The sequence below is a fragment of the Vanacampus margaritifer genome, chromosome 3, assembly GCF_051991255.1.
Source record: "Vanacampus margaritifer isolate UIUO_Vmar chromosome 3, RoL_Vmar_1.0, whole genome shotgun sequence".
NCBI classification, from domain to species: Eukaryota; Metazoa; Chordata; class Actinopteri; order Syngnathiformes; family Syngnathidae; genus Vanacampus; species Vanacampus margaritifer.
In genome coordinates, this window is record NC_135434.1 from 4,672,952 (window position 1) to 4,691,654 (window position 18,703).

At 39.1% G+C, this 18,703-nt stretch overlaps 1 long non-coding RNA gene across 3 annotated transcripts in view; it reads right to left on the reverse strand.

Annotated features, from left to right (window-relative positions):
- LOC144048929 (uncharacterized) overlaps positions 1–18,703 on the reverse strand; it is a 155,657-nt gene that overhangs the window by 50,286 nt on the left and 86,668 nt on the right. For all 3 annotated transcript variants that reach the window (XR_013293450.1, XR_013293452.1, XR_013293451.1), the window contains one exon: positions 397–489. This is a non-coding gene — a long non-coding RNA (uncharacterized LOC144048929). The remainder of the gene's footprint in view (positions 1–396; positions 490–18,703) is intronic.

An 18,703-nucleotide genomic window follows, 5' to 3' on the forward strand; every position in this document is an offset into this window, starting at 1 on the left:
TTCCACGTTTTTATAGCAATAGAACACAATATTCTGTGGCAAAATCTATCAAAATCCAGTAAAACAGCTGGGAGCAAAGGGGGTTGCTTCAGTGAAAATGGTTGAGAGTGAATGAGTAAATGACTATGTGTTGACGTATTTAAGGAAACTGTAAACTTTTGGTCATACAAGTTGTACACTGACTACATTTTAGTAAAGTGTCATTTTTTCAGTGCCATCCCATGAAAAGTAATAATATTGTGAGATATTATATATCTTTGCTAAGCAGCTGCAGCAACAACAAACAAAAAAAAAACTTCAAAGGTGGAAACCAATCTCCTAAGAGTGAACTTTTGCTCTGACTGCATTAGAACAAACAAAAGAATGATACACAGCCAAATGATGGGTTCATCCTACCTTCACTTGAGAATGTTTGTAGATTGTGTGGCGTCGACAAAACAAATATTCTGAGGCGTGAGGGAAGTGGGCCACTACCGGGGTCGCAAGGAGCTGCGTGAAAAAGAAACACGGGAAGAACAAAAAAATATTCCAATTTGGTTTCAAAGTGTACAAACAAACAAAAAAACAAAAAGAATAAAATACGCTGTGCATACTGAGTCATTTTGACCGTATAGAAAGCCATAATTAATGCATGATTAACTAGAATTCATAATTATTATTTGCTTATTGAGCAATTCGTGTTTACCAAAGGCTGCATGTAATTAATTTTTATGAAAAGCGTTGAAAGACTAATATGACAAAGTGGAATACGTTAACTCGCAAGGTCCCTATTCAGATACTCACTTTATTCCATGTAATGACACAAAAGTTCAATTCAGTTGTAACTCTATCAGCTTCCTCCCACAACAATGAGTGAGCTTGTTATGCTAATTTCAGTTTTTAACCAGCAGGGCTTAATTATGTTTTTGCTCAGATTTGTTGCATCATGCTGTGTGATATCAAGCTTTAAATTTGTATGTACTTGGATATTTTACATACTCTTAAAGTAAACAAAAAAATATATTGTTGTTGAACTGCATGAATACATAAATCGAATTAATAATCATAATCAATCAATAAATAAAAACACTCTGCTCTCACTTTTGCAACGGTGGAGTCCAACCCAAGACACGCTTAGGACCGCCCCCTCATTTGAATAACATTTCAACCCGTCTGCAGCATGAAATAAATGAATGTGAGAGCAGAGCATTTTTATTGATTGATTGATATTGAATAATATTTATATATATATATATATATATATTTTTTTTTTTATTTATTTATTTTTTTTGTTATTGTATTTATTTATTTAAGATAGGCCTATTTTTCATTTTTACATATTTTTATATATATATATATATTTTATTTTTTTTAATTTTTTTTTTATTGTATTTATTTATTTAAGATAGGCCTATTTTTCATTTTTACATATTTTTATATACGTTTTTTTTCTCACTTTTATTCATTCATTTATGTCTTTATTTAGTCATTTATTCTTTTTTAGTTTTGGCAGTTTTGGTCCTCCATAGGAAAAAGTGGGCGTTTCAATAAATAATTGGCACGGAGCATGAACAGAACAGTGTAGCTGGCGGAGGCAAATGGAGTACAGAAGCCGTTGTGGGCATCACGCTGAGAGGTCACCCTCAATGCTCACCTAATGGCGCCTCGGGTTCCAAGGTTGCACAGTGCGTTGGATGTGGAGACATAAAAGATACATCACAGCGTTTTTAGGTTGGAATCAAGACAGCCTCCCTGCGTTCACAATGCCTACCGCTATAATGACGGTATATCATAAAAGAGACAATTTTAGGTTGCTTTTTTATGGATTGCTTCAAAGGTTTTCTTCGCTATTATTCGTTATTTGCACAAAGCTACACTTGCGTCTCGTCGGCCCAAAAAAATCGTTTTTTTTCCAACTGAGATTATGCGCTCGGTTCCCGGTGTTTGGTCTGGGAATTTATTTTATTTTCGACTTTCTTTCTCGACATTCCACTGCGCTGTGCTGCACAGCTATAAAACGGATGATGAATATCAGAGAGTAAAAGCAATTCAATGGCCGTGAGAGCTTGAAAACGGCGATTTAGGAAAACATCCAAAGCCAAAGGAAATGTTTGATTTTTAAATGTATTAATCAATGTGACAGCTGTGAGAAAAGTAAAGAGGAAGCAGGAAAGCTCTGCAGTTATGTCACTGGAATCGTGATCCTAGGATATGGGATGTATTATTTTGATCTTTAGCCCCAGCTATCACAGTTTACCTTGTGTTTAATCAGTAGAGTTCTTGATTAGGAATCCAGCAATGGAAAAAAAAAAAAAAAGGAATCCAGCAATGATTTCTCACAAGTGAGAAACCACTAAAGTAAGAAGGAAAAACGATTGTAATGAATGTTGCGATTGATGAAGATAATTATAGTCAACTAGGTAGTACATTAATAAGCAAACGGCCAAATTTAAACTAATCCCAGACATCCAAATGAGATTACAATTCTTAATGAACCGAGTCCATTCACATGGCAGGTGTTTCTTCGAGCTCATTAATAAATGAGTTGAGTTCAGAATGATGTCACCTCAAAATGATAATTAGGTTTCTAAAGAAGGCTAAAGGCATTATATGCAGTGCCATGTAATAATAATTTGAATGTCAGTCAGAAGGTTGACAGACCAAGACAAACAACAACAATCGTAGTGATGACTTTTTTTTCTTGTGTTAATGGTTCATAGGGGAGGAGGAACTAAAGGGCACCATTACGATTCTGGGAGATTCCATTGATTCTACAGTGACATGGAATGGAGAAAATAAATTCTGGTACATGCACCATGGCCCTCTTTTAAGTTTCTTATTTTTGTGTGAGTAATTCTCCCATCTGTATCAGTCCTACTACTTACTGTTTAAACATTAAAGGTCATCATAGGTCATTAGTACAACAAAGGCAGGAAGTACTATATCGCTACATCCCAAATTCGAATATTGTAAAATAAAAACAATCTAGTGTAGTTAAATAAGTGAAACTCGTATACTATATAGATTTAATAAACAGATGGGTTGAAAACCAAAAGGCAATTTCCTACCTCATTTCTTTATGAAAAATCATTGTTTCTTATCTAATACGGGTGAAATACGACATCAATTTGTATCTCAAATCATCTTTCCCTGGTCATGGAAGTGAATTGAAATGCAGGGACCAAAACGGTCAAAATAAAATAAATAAATGAATGAAAGTGAAAATAAAAATGATTACAAAAGAAATTACAAAAGAATAATATATATGGAAAAAAAAAATGAATACAAAAAAATATATAGATTTATAAAAATAAATGTGATCGTGTCATCTCAAAGGTTGGGGTTGGGTCTTTAAGCCATGCAAACTATTATCGTTACATGAGAAATGCCCCACACCCTGCGAAAAAAAATAAAAATCTCCTTTTTAACTCTTTCACTGCCACTGACGTTTAAAGACGTCAAGTAAAAACCTACGGAGCACTGCCAATGACGTCAAAAGACGTCATCCAATGATTTTTTTTTTTTTTTTTTGAAACGGGTAGAGGAAACCCTTCCGCATGTCTGGTGAAAGTTTCCAGCCTGTCTGTTGTGCCTAATGACTATTTTTGGCCCCTAGAGGGCAGCGATGACTCTCTTTTGACAAGATCGGGTGGGCGTCAGTAGAGGCGGAGCTAGCGCGTCGAGCAGGAGATGAGAATGGAAGACAAAGGAAAAATGGCGGCCGGTCGCGAGGAGCTCACGCCCGAGACGTTTTTTTCAAAGACCAAAAGCATCGCTGAAAAAGCACATTGTTGACGATGATGATCATCATCGATGATGAAGATGAGGGTGGTGACTCTGTGGTTGAGAAGCATTGACGCGGCAGTAGAAGACGTTAGATGGAGCTAGATGGAGGAGGGAACGGGCAATGGCGAGCGTTTGCAAGCAGCTCTACACTTACAAGACGAAAGGCATCGACCAACGCTAAAATAGTACATTGATGACGACGATGATCATCATCATCAAAATGCTTAAATCGGCTGGCAGTGGGGACAACCCGTTTCTGGAAACGTCTGGCAGTGAAAGAGTTAAGCTGAGGTTACATTTGTTTAATTGAGTAAGTTCTCCATGATATTCTGATATTCTTCTTTCCATGATATATTGAGATGCACTGTATGGCAATTAAAAAAATACAGAGTAGTCCTTAATTTCCTCTACAAATCTTAATTGATCAACGTTATAACATGTTAGGGATGAATTGCACAGACTTCCTGTAATATCCGCATCGCATCCGGCCTGTTCTGCGGCTGCCTGAGCAACATTATGAGTCCTGGGACAAAGCGCCGCTGGACTCTTTGCTACATCTTCTCTCTGCATGCGGCTTCAATAATTGATGCCTTGATTGCTCGGGTATTCATGGACACAAAAAGGCTTTCCCTATTCTCTGCCTGACAAACCCTTTTCGACGTCTCAGGGAGGGAAGCAACGTGACACACAGGAGCTCCAGTAGTCGCCATCCGACGTCCTTGAATGTCTGATTATTCCGAACGGGCGTCATTTGATGATGCAAATCCCTTGCACTGAACTTCCGGGAACACTCCTTGGGAGCAGCAAACAACGTATATTTAAAATTCTCAGAATGAATCTTTTCAGTGAACGTGAGTGAACGGATCACTTCCTGAAGTGATCCGTTCTTTTCTCAGTTCATTTGAGCTCAGCTACGCTCTTGTCGTCAATCTTCGCGAACGACCAATCAGCAGCCAGCGCCAGACACGGGCGAATGTTCTCCCACGCTATTGGCGTTAGCCAACGCGGATCAGCGAGTGAACGAGTCAGTGGGTGAACTTGTTGCCATTTACGGTATCAGCGAGTGAACGTACTTTTGTTTTTGATAGAAACACACTCATGACAACAAATATAGCAACATAACATTAACTGCGTGTTTGATTTTTTATTATTTTATTTTTAACGTCCGTGCCGGGTGGGGTGCGTAGACGACCGAATCAATGAACATATCTTTTCAACGGTCCTTTTTTTTTTTTTTGGCGAGAGAGAGAGAGAGCTCAGTATTGTTCATTCTGTAATTTTACCGATTCGACATATCATCATCATTGCTCTCTCCCTTTTTTATTTATTTACTATTTTGTATGTGCGTGAGTATGTGCATGTGTGCGTGCATGTGAGTGTGTACACATTAATTGACCTAAAACCTATTAAAAATCCCATACCGTTCACCTAAAGCGAATACTTCAGAATCCAGCTAGAGTCGTGAGGTTGTCAGGAGACCCGAGGAAGGATCAAAGAAAAGAAAGGAAAGTGAAATCCAGCACCGACCAGACATCACCTACTACCCACCGGGTTGAACGGTTCCTTTTTAATGAACTGATTCTAAAGATTCAGTTCTTGCCCATCACTAATCATCAGGCTTGCAACAAAATCTCTCCATACAAGCAACCTTTGAGCAAAAAATACACACAGAATATGTTGGCAATGCTTGGGATGCATAAACTGTGCACCTTCTCTTCGGTGACCTTGCAGAGTTGCGCGGAAGCATTAACTAACTGTGTTTGCCTCCACTGCTCTATACTTATTTATTCATGTGTGCGCTCCGGCGCGGTATAAATCCCATAATTAAAGGGGATTTGTGTACAAAGAGCGGTGATGTGCCAGGGGCTCCTAATGGAGGGAATTAGTGGAGGAGCGCGACGCAAGCGTGAGGGCTCTTTGCGACGTCACGGTCGATGCTTTATGTGACAGCTCCGGCGTGATAATCTTCGGCACTTGCGTCAAGCCGTAATAGACTAAATTGTTCCGATGAGACACTAGCATGTTAGCGGCCTCATTGACTGACCATTAAACAATTAGACCGTCAATCTTCTCCACTCAAAAGCCAATTACCTAACCTGACATTACAGTCCACTGACATGTAATGGCTTCCCTTTCATGCGCCTTCTCAGTGAAAATCAATGTGGGCGTGACATTATATGCGCTGTCGCAGTGTCACCTTTGTGACCCGTGCGCATTGAATGTAGCGTACAGTCAGTCATCCCCCTATTGAGCGGCTGAAATCTTGTTTTTTCTTTGCTAACGTCCACATTTTCAACTCATTCACTCCCAGCCATTTTCACTGAAGCAACCCCCTTCCATCCCGGATGTTTTAATGGATTTAGACTGATTTTGCAAAGTCCACAGAATATTGTGTTAAATTGCTATAAAAAAACAAAAGAAAGATTAGAGTCTCTTCATTCATCAGGAAAAAAAAGGTATATCTCTATCTGTTTCCGTTCTGCAGCAATTAGCATTAGAATATAGCTAAGTTTCATCATTATTCACAAATCTGTTTAGAACTGTGGGTAAATGAGCTTGTTTGCAACATGGCCTTGGTTGATCTCTTATGCTCTGCTGCCACCTGCTGGCCGTTTTTGTAATTACTACCATTGATTCGCCCGTTCTCTGCAGTTCAGAGGCTGCATCAAAGCCTTCTGTATGCTCTAGCATAAAAAGAAAAAGAAAAAACATATAAATACGTCTTTGGGACACATAATAGAACATATTTATATGTTTTTTAGGAGCAAATGAGTTAATTGTTAATAATCTTTTCAAACCAGGGATGAGCAGCACTCTGAGTGGCCTCTTGATAAATTTTGCCCCCCATTTTAAAAAAATATATTTATTAAAATTTAAAAAAATGAATACAATAATAATTATAAGCCCCGTAAAATTTAAAGAAATGTATTATTAAAAACAAAATATATTAAGAGCATGTATTTTGTCCATATTGAAAATCGCATTTTTGTCATAATCTGATTAGGAAGTATGTGGTCCTTATGTGACCCCCAATTAGCACTGATGAAAAATTGTGGGACACTCTAGCATTTAATGAAAAAAATCAGAATTGGGCATCATCCGCTCCATTGTGAACATAGCCTTATAAGGACAAGTACTGTAGAAAATGGTTCGATGAATGGAAAATGTATGAAAATCTCCTATTATGCCACAAGGCATGTCAATAGTTTCACAAAGAGACCATCTGAACATCGGGCCCTCATGCTGTGTCCTGTGTTGTAATCACAAAAACACAAATCCCACACATCGAAGCTATCAGTCCAATAGTTTACTTTAGTCCTCCTGTGCTTTGAATGGTGGGGATTATCACTGAACATTCATGACATTTTTAATCTTTTTTTTTTTATAAATTAGCTTTCAGGTTTGGGATTTAAAGATCTTATTGTGGAAATCCCTAATGTCGTATCGTATGAGTAGGACTTTTCAGCTAAAACACGGTTGTAATCTACTGCTGCATTTATTTATACACGGTACCCGGGAACACGGGGCTGTCCCTCTTTGGACGAAACCGGATGGATTTGCGAGGTCATGGGGCAAATGTGACAAGCCAAGCCATTTACGCATGCAGCCAGAGGAGGTATAAAGGTTAAGGGTGTCAGGTGATTAATTTTTTTTTTTTTTTTAAATCACACTTAATCGCATTACTTTAACAGTTAGCTCACAATTACTCTGTAATTTTATATCGGTTCTAAATGGACAATAAAATATTTTTTCCATACATAATTTTTTGGGAACTAATAGAAATATGGCTGCATCTTATAGTCATTGATACAGTTATTATTATTTATTATTTGTATATATAAATATATATTTTTTTTAATCACATACATTTTGTTCCACGTCACCATTGTGTCCTACTTAATGTTGATTTGTCACCTCCCAAAATAAATAAATACATATAAAATTTTATATCGATGTTTGAAGCCGGAAATGTGCGAAAAGGTCAAAAGGTTCAACTTATGGGTCTGAATGTGAGAGCTGTTTTTCTATATGTGGCCTGCAATTGGCTGGCAAGCAATCACCCGCCACCCTAATGAGGACAAGCAGTATTGAAATTGGATGGGTCTATTAATCCATAAATGACGAAAATGCAAACTGGAGTAAAACAAATATTATCTTGACCAAATCATAAGGATGTTTATACTACTTATGAATGCATATCCTTTCATTTCCTCCAGGAATTAGACCCCCCATCGACCACAACGCCTAAACAAACGTCAATGTAAATGAATCCGGCTTCTAGATTCGATTGAAATCAGACAGACTGTTTCATTTCTCAATGCATCAATTGTGACCAGACACAACAGGCTGCATTTGTCAGCATTCGTGGGAATGCTTAGTACCATTTAGTGCCAAAGAGGCAGCCTGCATGAATTAGCCAAGAGCAGCAATCAGCTTGGCTTGGAGCACACAGACACGCACACACAGCAATGTGGAATCCGTCTAGGAACGAGAAGGAAAGCGTGTCTTTGCTCATCAAGGCCTCGTTGTGACCCCGAGGGCGATGTTGCCGCCGTTACTCTCGAGTCGGCCAGTCAGGGGTCCGGGGCGGGGCAAGCTGGCGCGAAGCTGGTACAGGCAGACGGAAGAGCGAGGAGGGAAACGTCAGCACAGGATGAGTCATGTGCGCTCCCTCCCGTCGTTTGCTGCATGGAGGGAACACTGCAGGGGGACGGACGAGTGTGAGGTGGGAGTTGCCGCATCTCTCAGGGAAGACGTTTGGTTGACTCGCAGACAGACTAATCAGGGTTAGAATAGGGTTTTTACAATTAATATTTATTTTGGGTTATTTATAGAATTGCCTTAGTTTTAGTATTCGTTTTTACATATATACCTGTACTGTATTTATGGTGTATTTGTTGAGTGCAAGATTTGAGGAAAGGGTTTGTGACCCTTTTAAGTATTATATAATAACGTAGACTACAATTCTCAAATGACTGTTTGACCTTATTTTTTTATGTGCGGCCATAATTATTTGACGACGACAAAAACAAAGGACATATTAGTTTTAGAAACGTAAAATATCATTTTTAGTATTTTGTTTCCTTTTTCTTTTTTCTGTTCTGTTCATGAATGTTTTTTTTTTTCAATTTTAGCTTTAGTTATTTAGTCATTTTTCGTAAACTATAACAACTAGAGACGGACAAGGGCCAATACAATACCGGCCTTATTTCTGGGAATCGGTACCCTTGTGGCTGTTTTCCTATCAGGAACTAGAAATGATAAGACTAGAAAACTTCCTTTAATTTCTTGCAGTTTTAAGGAAAAATGCTTTTGTGACCAGGGTTAAGAACACTTTTTTTTGCCTCAGTAGTGGTTTTTCCCACACTGCCACCGGTACCTGAACACACCATGCCACACAGCACCTGTTTTCAATCAACTAATCACCAGTTAGACACTATATAAGATGCCTTTGTACTGGTTTCTGAAAAAAAAAAGTGATATCAAAATCGCTAATACCAATGAAAACTCAAGAGTATAAATTGTGACATGTCTCAAAACATGTACACAACTTTATTAGGTACACTTTCACAATCTAACGAGTTAGTACCGCTGTATGCGCATCTGGTCATTCTCAAAAAATGAGAGTTTCCATTTGTTTCTCCCTTTCACGTGACTCAAGAGCTAATCAAAATATTAAGACGCCTGACATAAAATAAAAGTAGCATGTGCCGCATTGGGTGCTAAGGGGGGGGATGTTGCTAAATCAGCTGATTGACTCATGAATGCTTCCCCTGGCCACAAATATGCAAAAGCCCTTTCCCCCCACAAGCCACATAGTATTTATTGCACGCTTAATGGGTCCCACAACATTTTGAGCATGAGTATGCGGCCCCTTAGCATGAGCTAATGCTCTCTGTAAAGCTAAAACAAGTTGTCTACTTTTCCGTGGCTTTGCATCAGTGTTGAAACTATTTGGTGTCTTGACATACGAGTGACACAATTGACAAAGTTTTTCATTTGGTACGCCGTACGGTGGCAGTCAACTCAAGTCAACTCATCGCACTAAAAGGAGCAGTTTGGCAGATACTGAGTGAAAAACTGCAAAATAGGAAAAAAATACACAACACCACAGACAGGCTAACGAGTGGCGCTTTAAGCAAGTGATAATAGATGTAGATAATAAAGGAAAATAATTAAAATCACTGCATCTTGCTGAGTAAATGACAGTAGTTGTAAAACTCTTGCAACACCTCAAAACGATGATGGCAACGAATGACAAGAGTGGATGATAGGTTGGTGCTAGTCCGAAAAGCTGCTTGTAAATTGAGCCAGGCACGGGAAAACCAAATGAGGAATGTAAATGCAAAGGTGATACTTTTAAACCTGCTACGTTTGGATACTTGACAGTACACAGATGGTAAAAATACTGCACTCCCAACCACCATGTGAAAATGCGACAAATCGACTTCGTATTTCTAGCCAGCGGACACGCGTGAATACATTTAAATGTATTAAATGGTCAATTTGGCAGACGTCCAGTAATCATTTTCTTTTTGATTCATGTTTAAATTTCCATATGCTCACCATCAACATACTTCTAACTCACTACGGGCTACAGAGGAATTTACGGTTGATCAACGCTGAGAATCAGATTTTGTTAAAATTGAGATTTCATCGAAGAGCAACAATAGTGACCAGGTCACACACTAAAAATGGATTGGTTAAAAAAAATACCAAACCAGTAGTAGCTCATATTGGCTTGATTCACTAATAGATTGTTCAGACATTCACCATTCCGTGTGTTTACGGGCATACCAATTTTATTGCTTGGCCAAAAAAAACAATGAAATTGATAACTTACAATTGAAAGTAACACTTGGAAATATATTTATTGTATCAATTAATTTTATTCTAAATGTATTTGTGATTATATAAATAATTGAATGTTTAAAAATGGAAATTTTGTCTAGATAGACCATCTTAGTGGCCTAGTGGTAGAGTGTCTACCCCTGGCCGGCTCATACCAAATACTATAAAAATGAGACCCATTTTCCTCCCTGCTTGACACTCAGCATTATTGGTTGGAATGGGGGGGGTTTAGATCACCAAATGATTACCGAGCACGGTCTTCGCTGCTGCTCACCGCTCCCTCAGGGGATGGGTCAAATGCGGAGAGTGAATTTCACCCCATTTAGGTGGGTGTGACCAACAGCGGTACTTTTTTTTTTTTTTTCGGGAATCCCGTAACCCACGGGATCCCAGTAAAAATGTCATTCTCTAACACAGATTAACCAATACCTTGGTCAGAATGACCCGTTTGTATCGGTTGGCCCAATCACCAATATATATCGGTTGAAAGCACCTACCATTCTAGAGTGGTTGTTTTAACCAAAGGATCTGTCGACACATAACTACCAGTTAGATTGGTCAAATGTAAATTTTAAAAAATATATATTTATATTTTTTACCAATCCGTTTTTAGGGTGCAGTTTACACATCCCCACATCTAAACAAAAGTACAAAAACAGTCACACTTCCTGTTATTTTCTCTAGGACGACTGGAGTGACTTGGACACGACTGGAGACAGCCAGCTATCCACCAAGGACATCGTTTTGTGTGAATAATGTTCAAACACAGGTGTAAATATCTTTCCATGACATGCTGTTTGGATTGCTTCTCATATGCAATCAGATACTCGATGTATCATGGGCCAGGACAGCTTCCCCTGTCACAGGCCAAGGTGCACTTAGAGGGGAAAAGGGCCTTTCGGGACAGGCCTAGAACTGTCACTCTGACACTGAGTTGTTCTGATGAAGTGCCCCTGTGAGTTAATGGATCTGATAGGGGCTCAGCTTTGAAAGCTGGGGGGGGGGAAGAAAAAACATCCATTTAGGAATGCGGATCAATTGTTGGTTCAAGTTACTGAGAGATTAAAGGCAGGCGCTTGGTATCATGTTAATCCTGCAAAATTACACGGTCTGAAAATATTATGGGAACTTTAGGGAAGCTTCCGTGACTGCCCCGTACTGACCTTGCGTTAGAACAACAGATTACCGCTATAATTAAAATCAGCCTTTTTTCGTTTCTGATTCTAGCCGTCATAATCCACGCATTGTTGACCTTTGGATCGGCATGGCTTTATCGTCCTATTCGCCAGTTTCGCTGTGTTTATCTAGCTCTAAACCAATCACGCCGATAAGCGGAGGTAATCAACGGTGAAATCACATCACTCACCTCGCCGGAATATGGATAAGCACTCAACCAGAAAACTGTTTGCCAAAGGGATATCAGTTGAGGGCATCTGAGAGGGTGACATTTACATTGACAATGACCTTGTTTAAAAAATAAAATCAATAAAAAAACTACTATTTTTCTTTTTAAAAAGTTTCACATAGAGACAACACCTGCAAAAAAACAAACAAAAGGGGTGGGGTTTATAACACCACTCTGGATGAAATCGTCTTTTGAATATTGTCAAGAAGGTTTGGGACAGTTTCATTAGGCTTCGTGTTATTCAGCAATAGTCTGCAACATATAACATACTAATCAATACCAAATACTTACTAGCAGAGGTGTCAAATCCAGGTCCAGAAAGTAAAAACCCTGCCACAGTTTGGCTTTAGCCCCTGATGCTAGCTAACTAGCTCCCTAGCTAACTCCCATGGTGCTCGTTTACCTGTTTGGCAGCTAGCTAGCTAGCATCAGGGGCTAAAGCCAAACTGTGGCAGGGTTTTTACTTTCTGGACCTGGATTTGACACCTCTGCTTACCAGGTGAATTGTATAACATTCTAAGTATTATTCAAGTGTTTCAATAGTAAAACACTCACTGCTGTAGAAGTTTATACTCCTCAACTGGAATACAACCGATTAATGCCATCGACGTTCAGTATAAATTTGTCAAGTATATTTTTGACTAACACATCTTGTCAGATCAGATTGTGACATGTATCCCTTTTGGATTTGAGGTTAGCACAGTAGAAGAATAAGTAAAAGATAAAGATTAGAGATTGAATAGTGTCACGTTCATTAAGATGGAGTATGTATTGCGGTAGTTGGTAAAAAAGTAGAGCTGGGGAAAAAACATTGATACATCGGCCCGTTGAAGACTCCAAAAAATACGTAGTTGGTAAAAAAGTGTCATGTTTATTTTGAGTCTTGTTTAGTCCCTGTCATGTTTAGCCTCTGTTTTCCTTGTGTGTTCCCCTTGTCGTGTCATTTCCTGTTTTATTGTGAAAAGTCTGACTCCTCTCGTTTCAGGTCACTTGCCCTTCCTTGTGTGGTGTCTGTGTCAACCCTGATCCCTGATTGTGTCCACCTTTCCCCATTACCCTCATGTGTCATCCAATCAGTGCCCTCAGCCAGGTGTGTCTTGTTATGTCATTAGTGTTGGTGTATTTAGTCGGTTGTCTCCCCCCTGTCTGTGTCGGTTCATTGTTGCCACTGTCGTAAGTCTTTCGCCACGTCACGCTGACCCTTTTGCCTTATCAGGATCCATGTCATGTTGTTAGTCTCGCCTTAGTTGTTTTGTCATGTTTAGCTTCATGTTTTGTTAGTTCAGTTTATTTTGTATTTTGAAGTTAGTTTTTTTTGATTAGAAATGAAAACCTCTTTTTGGACTGCACCTCTGCCTCCTTGCTCTGCCTTCCCGCATCTGGGTCCTAAAGCCCCCACCCTACTGACAAAAAGTAGAGCTGGGGAAAGTATATTTTTAGATGTTACAAGAGCGAACAATATTTGCGCCAAAGTCGCTCATGTGCTTAACACTTAACAAAAAGCTTGCTTCCTTCACATTTAGATCAGAAACTGATGCTTTTGGTGAACCCAATTCATGTTCTACTGCTGATTATGGATGCAACAAAGTAAACACAAACTTTATTTTCAGGTGAAAGTAGAAAGTCGTACTTTTTCTTTTGATAGATCTGACGCTTACACTATCATAAAACGCAATACTCTGTGGATATTGAAAAATCAGTCAAAATGCGATGAAACAGCTTTTAATAGGAAGAACTCTGCTCTGAAAAGGCCCTGCAGTCAATGAGTTATCACAACAGTGAAGTTTAACCAATTTGAAGTGTGAGTTTATAAATACAAGTAATAAAATGAATCTGTAAAAAAAAAAAAAATGAAAAAGGAGGCAGATCTTAACAGTGTGGTTTTGAAAAACAATCAAATAATCCACTCTGAGACTCATTTATAAACATTTCCTAGGTTCATTGTTGTCATGAAAGCAAATGGACAAAAGGATAACTTTTTTTTTTCTTCTTCCTCACTCTTCTTAAAAACGAAAATAGGGGCTAGGCTTAAAACGACGTGCTCTTATTTTCTAAAGTGTCAGCGACCATTGACACCTTTGAGTGCAGACAACACCCACAAAAAAGCTTCTTCCCCAATCACCTTAAAGAGATTTTACCGGATGTTGAATGAATGATTCCTGGCTCAGACTCAACAAAAGGGAGCCAGCATTATTTATTAAGATACATAAAGAGCACCTTTCAATATTCATTAATAATCCATCAGCAGGACCAAATAACATCTCGCTCTTTCTTTCACTTCAATTTCTCTTTTCTTTGTAAATTCAAAGCCTCGCCAGAGCACCCACGCATGTCTGAATCTTGACGCCGCCGTCTGCCCATGAGCAGATGTTCGCTTCCACTTCCTCATCAGCACGTCTCAAACTAAGGAGCTTTAGTCTCCGATTGATCACTAATCAAACCCTCGCTCGCAGCAACTTTTCACTCCTTAGCATTCTCTACCAAGTTGGCACGAAAGTGGCTATCCATTCCGAAAAGTTCAATCGGTTCAGCTGCGATCAGTCAGTGTGCGGAGGATTTGTTGTTTGCCTGCAAAGTAATGACACGACAGAAGGTCTGGCGCCAGTCCACATGTCCTGACGCCAATCCAACTTTACTTCTTCGCCCATTTTTTTTTCAGCTTTTTTTTCAAAATCTGACCGTTTTTTTAAGAATATACAGACGCTCCCCTACTCACGAACATTCGAGTTACGAACAACGGTACATACGAACATGTCTGCGCGCATGTCAAAAAATGTTCGGAAAGAGATGCTGTAAGTAAGATTTTGTATTGCGCACCTTTTTCCTTTTTTTTTTTTTTTTTCTTTTTCTTACAGGAGAGCTCAGTATTGTTCATTCGATTTGACATCATCATTGCTCTCCTTTTTTTTTTTTTTTTAAAAAATCCAACAAATCAATTAAAAAAATTTAATAAATGTTTGTTTTTTTTCTTTTAAATACATATACATATATATATACACATATATATATATATATATATATATATATATACCCTTTTTTTTGTATGTGGGTGAGTATGTGTATGTGCGTGTGTGTGTGTGTGTGTGTGTGCGTGCGTGCGAGCGTGTGTGTATTCATCAGTTCACCTAAAGCCCATTAAAAAAAAATCCCATACTAACAATATAATATAATAATAAATTGCCAGATGCAGAAACATCAATGTAAGTTATCACGATGTAGTGGCTCTCGCTAACAGACAGAATTAAGTAACCGGAATTAGGTTAAAAAATTCTATATACGTAGACCATGTTTCTATAAATTTTGATATTTGGTTTTTATTTGAGGCGCACCTTTTTCCGAGTACTGTAGTGCTTCTTTCCGCCGCTAATACCGACGCTTGGCGCCGTGAGAGCTCACCCAGCATTGGAGGCTCAGCAACGTGTCGAGGAGGAGGAAGAAGAAGAAACGCCTGTCGCTCATAGATAAAGCCATCGCACTCTTCGAGCAGCAAGACCCAAATATTGAACGTTGCACAAAGGTTGCAAATCAATTGAATGATGCCATACAGTGCTACCGCATCATTTATGATGAAAAAAGAAGAAAACTGTGCAATCGTCGTTAGATCGCTTCTTTCGGCCAGTTTCTAGTAAATCCTCCAAGTAAGATACTCATCAACCCTCATCTTCTTCTCCGCGACCCTCAACGTCTTCCTACATTGAAGTTACGGAGGAGGAAGTAACTTTTGAAGCCCATTCCAGCGACGACGAAGAACCTCTCATGATATAAAATCCTCCTCCTCCTCCTCCATCAAATCCTTAAGCATCGAGTACATCTTCCAAAAGTAAGTTAAACTTCATTTTATTTATCTTATTACGTACATGTACATACTGTGTGTGTCTCTCTCGCTCTCTCTCTCTAACATACGTAGTACAGTACTGCACATATTCTCTTTATACATAAATTATAATACAAAATATAGCACTGAAGCAACTTACGAACAAATTCACCTTACGAACGATCGCTCGGAACGTAACTCGTTCGTAAGTTGGGGAGCGTCTGTACTACGGTGATTTATTTATTGAGGTCAGAAGCGCTGGCTTAAAGACTGATGCTATTTATTAACCCGGCATTTGTGATGATGTGTTAGCATTACGCTAGCAGACTTAAAAGCAGTTATGTGTTTGTTCGAAATACACAAACTCTTTGTTTTTAATGTTTAGTGAGTTCACTACAACGGTACAGTACAAAAGCACAAAATTGGCCAAATAATGGCTCATGTCACAAAAACTTTTCCCGTATCTCAAGGTACAGTTTTAGCGGTGAATGCACATTATTCGCACATGGACGCTACTTGCGATCTAGCTTACCCCAGGCTAGCACAATATATCTTAGCGGGATGAAGTAAACAATGACGGTCGCCATTCCGAGAGCGACGATGATCAGCCAGCTTAGGAAAGGCACGGTCCAATTGAAAGTGCTGCAAAGAGAGGAAAAAAGGGCCGTGAGAAAATATTGACAGAGGGCGCCGTCGGTGTTGTTGAAGCAGTATATGATTCAGGAGGACGGAGGATCATCTGTTTGTCATGCTGGCAGCGTTTCTAGCCAGTAAGTTACGAACGATCGCTCGGAACGTAACTCGTTCGTAAGTTGGGGAGCGTCTGTATCATTATTCAAGATTTTGAAGGAAGATGAAGAGTTGTCCGTTTTCAAGGCGACTTGAGGATTGCGAGCTCCCATCGACTAGTACCGTAGTTTATTGAACACGTCACTAGAGATCTGTCGTGTGTAAATGTTGGACTAGGCTACACGGTGATTTTTCAAGCCAATTACTACCAACCAAGCCCCACATGTAAAGTTAATGAAACTTTTTGGGCCGATTTCCAATCACATTTTAATCAGAGGAACACAGTTACTCAAGTTGCACAAAAACCTCAAACTGCCACGTTTCCAAATTACAAAATAGTCAGGGATTGACCTGGAATGAACTGTGTGTGATAATAAGTTGCTGAAGTACGACTTCAACTATTTCCTATCCATGTCATCACTTGCATGTTCAATGTAAAGTGGATTCCTGGCTTGTTATTAAAAACAAAGACTGAGAACGATGGAGTCAATTGTGGAGACTGTTGTAGTTTTAAGAATTTTTTTTGGGGACTTTTGACGCACTTTGCAGTCCGGCACGAGTCTCCTTCCCCCCCCCCCACACAGTAAGAACTTGAGCATCCAACTGCAAAAATCTTCATGTTCCCTGGCAGCCCTTAAAAATGGATTTACTGTGTAAAGACTTATGCTAATGCTCACGTCATTCAGTCGTTACTTTCTGCTTCAGCTTTCTCAAAAGCAAACGGGACAAGTTCCACCGTTTTAAAGATTCTAGTTCACTGATGGAGAACAGGAAACTATTTAAGCCCTTAAAAAGCTTCCCGTCATCATCCTTCTCTGCCAAGAAAGTCATATTTCCATTCACGGTTCGGTTCAAGAACAGTAAAGGGCTTCAGATGATAATCACTTGAGTACGGTAGCCTGTCTCCGGTAGTCCATCACGTATGCAACTTGGACGGCAGATGATCTATTATTAATGTACCATCCGGGATGATCCTGAAAGGAAGCCCAGGTCTGATCACGACTGTACATTTTCAGTCAAGTTTCTTCTTCTTCAGTTGAAACACTTCTCTACCTTTGGTTGGAAGAATGAATACAATTGATTTCTTGTTGCTTTAAAAAAAAAAAAAGACGGTTTGTTTGGTTTCTTTGCACGATCTCTTCAATTTTGAATTTCAAAACTGAAATGTGAAAAACTTTTCACAAGTAAAGCTTTCAATTAACTCATTTGCTCCCAAAAACATAAATATGTTCTGTTTTATATATTGCCATGATCTCAATTTTGTTTTTATACTAGAGCATACGGAAGGCTTTGATGCACCCTCTGAACTGAAGAGAACGCTTGAAGCAATGGTAGTTATTACAAAAACGGCCAGCAGGTGGCAGCAGAATATGAGAGATCAACCAGGGCCATGTTGCAAAAAGCGCTTTTCCCCAGTGTTTTAAACAGAATAATGAAGAAATTTAGCTATATTCTTATATTAATTGCTGCAAAAAGGAAACCGATAGAAATGATTTGTTTTCTGATGAAAGAAGAGACTCTTGGTAGGTTTTGTGTCTTTATAGCAATAGAACACAATATTCTATGGGCCTTGCAAAATCAGTCAAAATCCAGTAAAACAGCTGCGAGCAAAGGGGGTTGCTTCAGTGAAAATGGCTGGAAGTAAGAATGCAAACCAATTCAGATTGCTTACAAAGTAGATTAAAAACATTTCGTGGCTGAGAAAGAAACATCAACTCGCTAAACGCGGGTCAGCTGCGTTTTGAAACATAAACAAGATGACACCTGAAGAGAATACAAATCTCAACCATTCCTATTGTTGCAGGTGAAATGCAATTACCCGTCTTGCTTCTTGCAATAAGCAAGCCGACTGAGCCTGACAAATATTTCATGCCTGCAAATCACTTGAAGCATGTTGCCGCACCGACAGATCGAAAATGAATTCAAACTCCAGACATGCAATTGGGAATATGTACTCATCACTGTTGCTTTCTCCATCGAAATGTTCGACGGTAGACTTAAAGCACTGAGATCAACGCGGCAGATGCAGTGTAGTCAAGAAAATCAAGTCAGGGAATTCCAAAAGACCAGGATTTTTA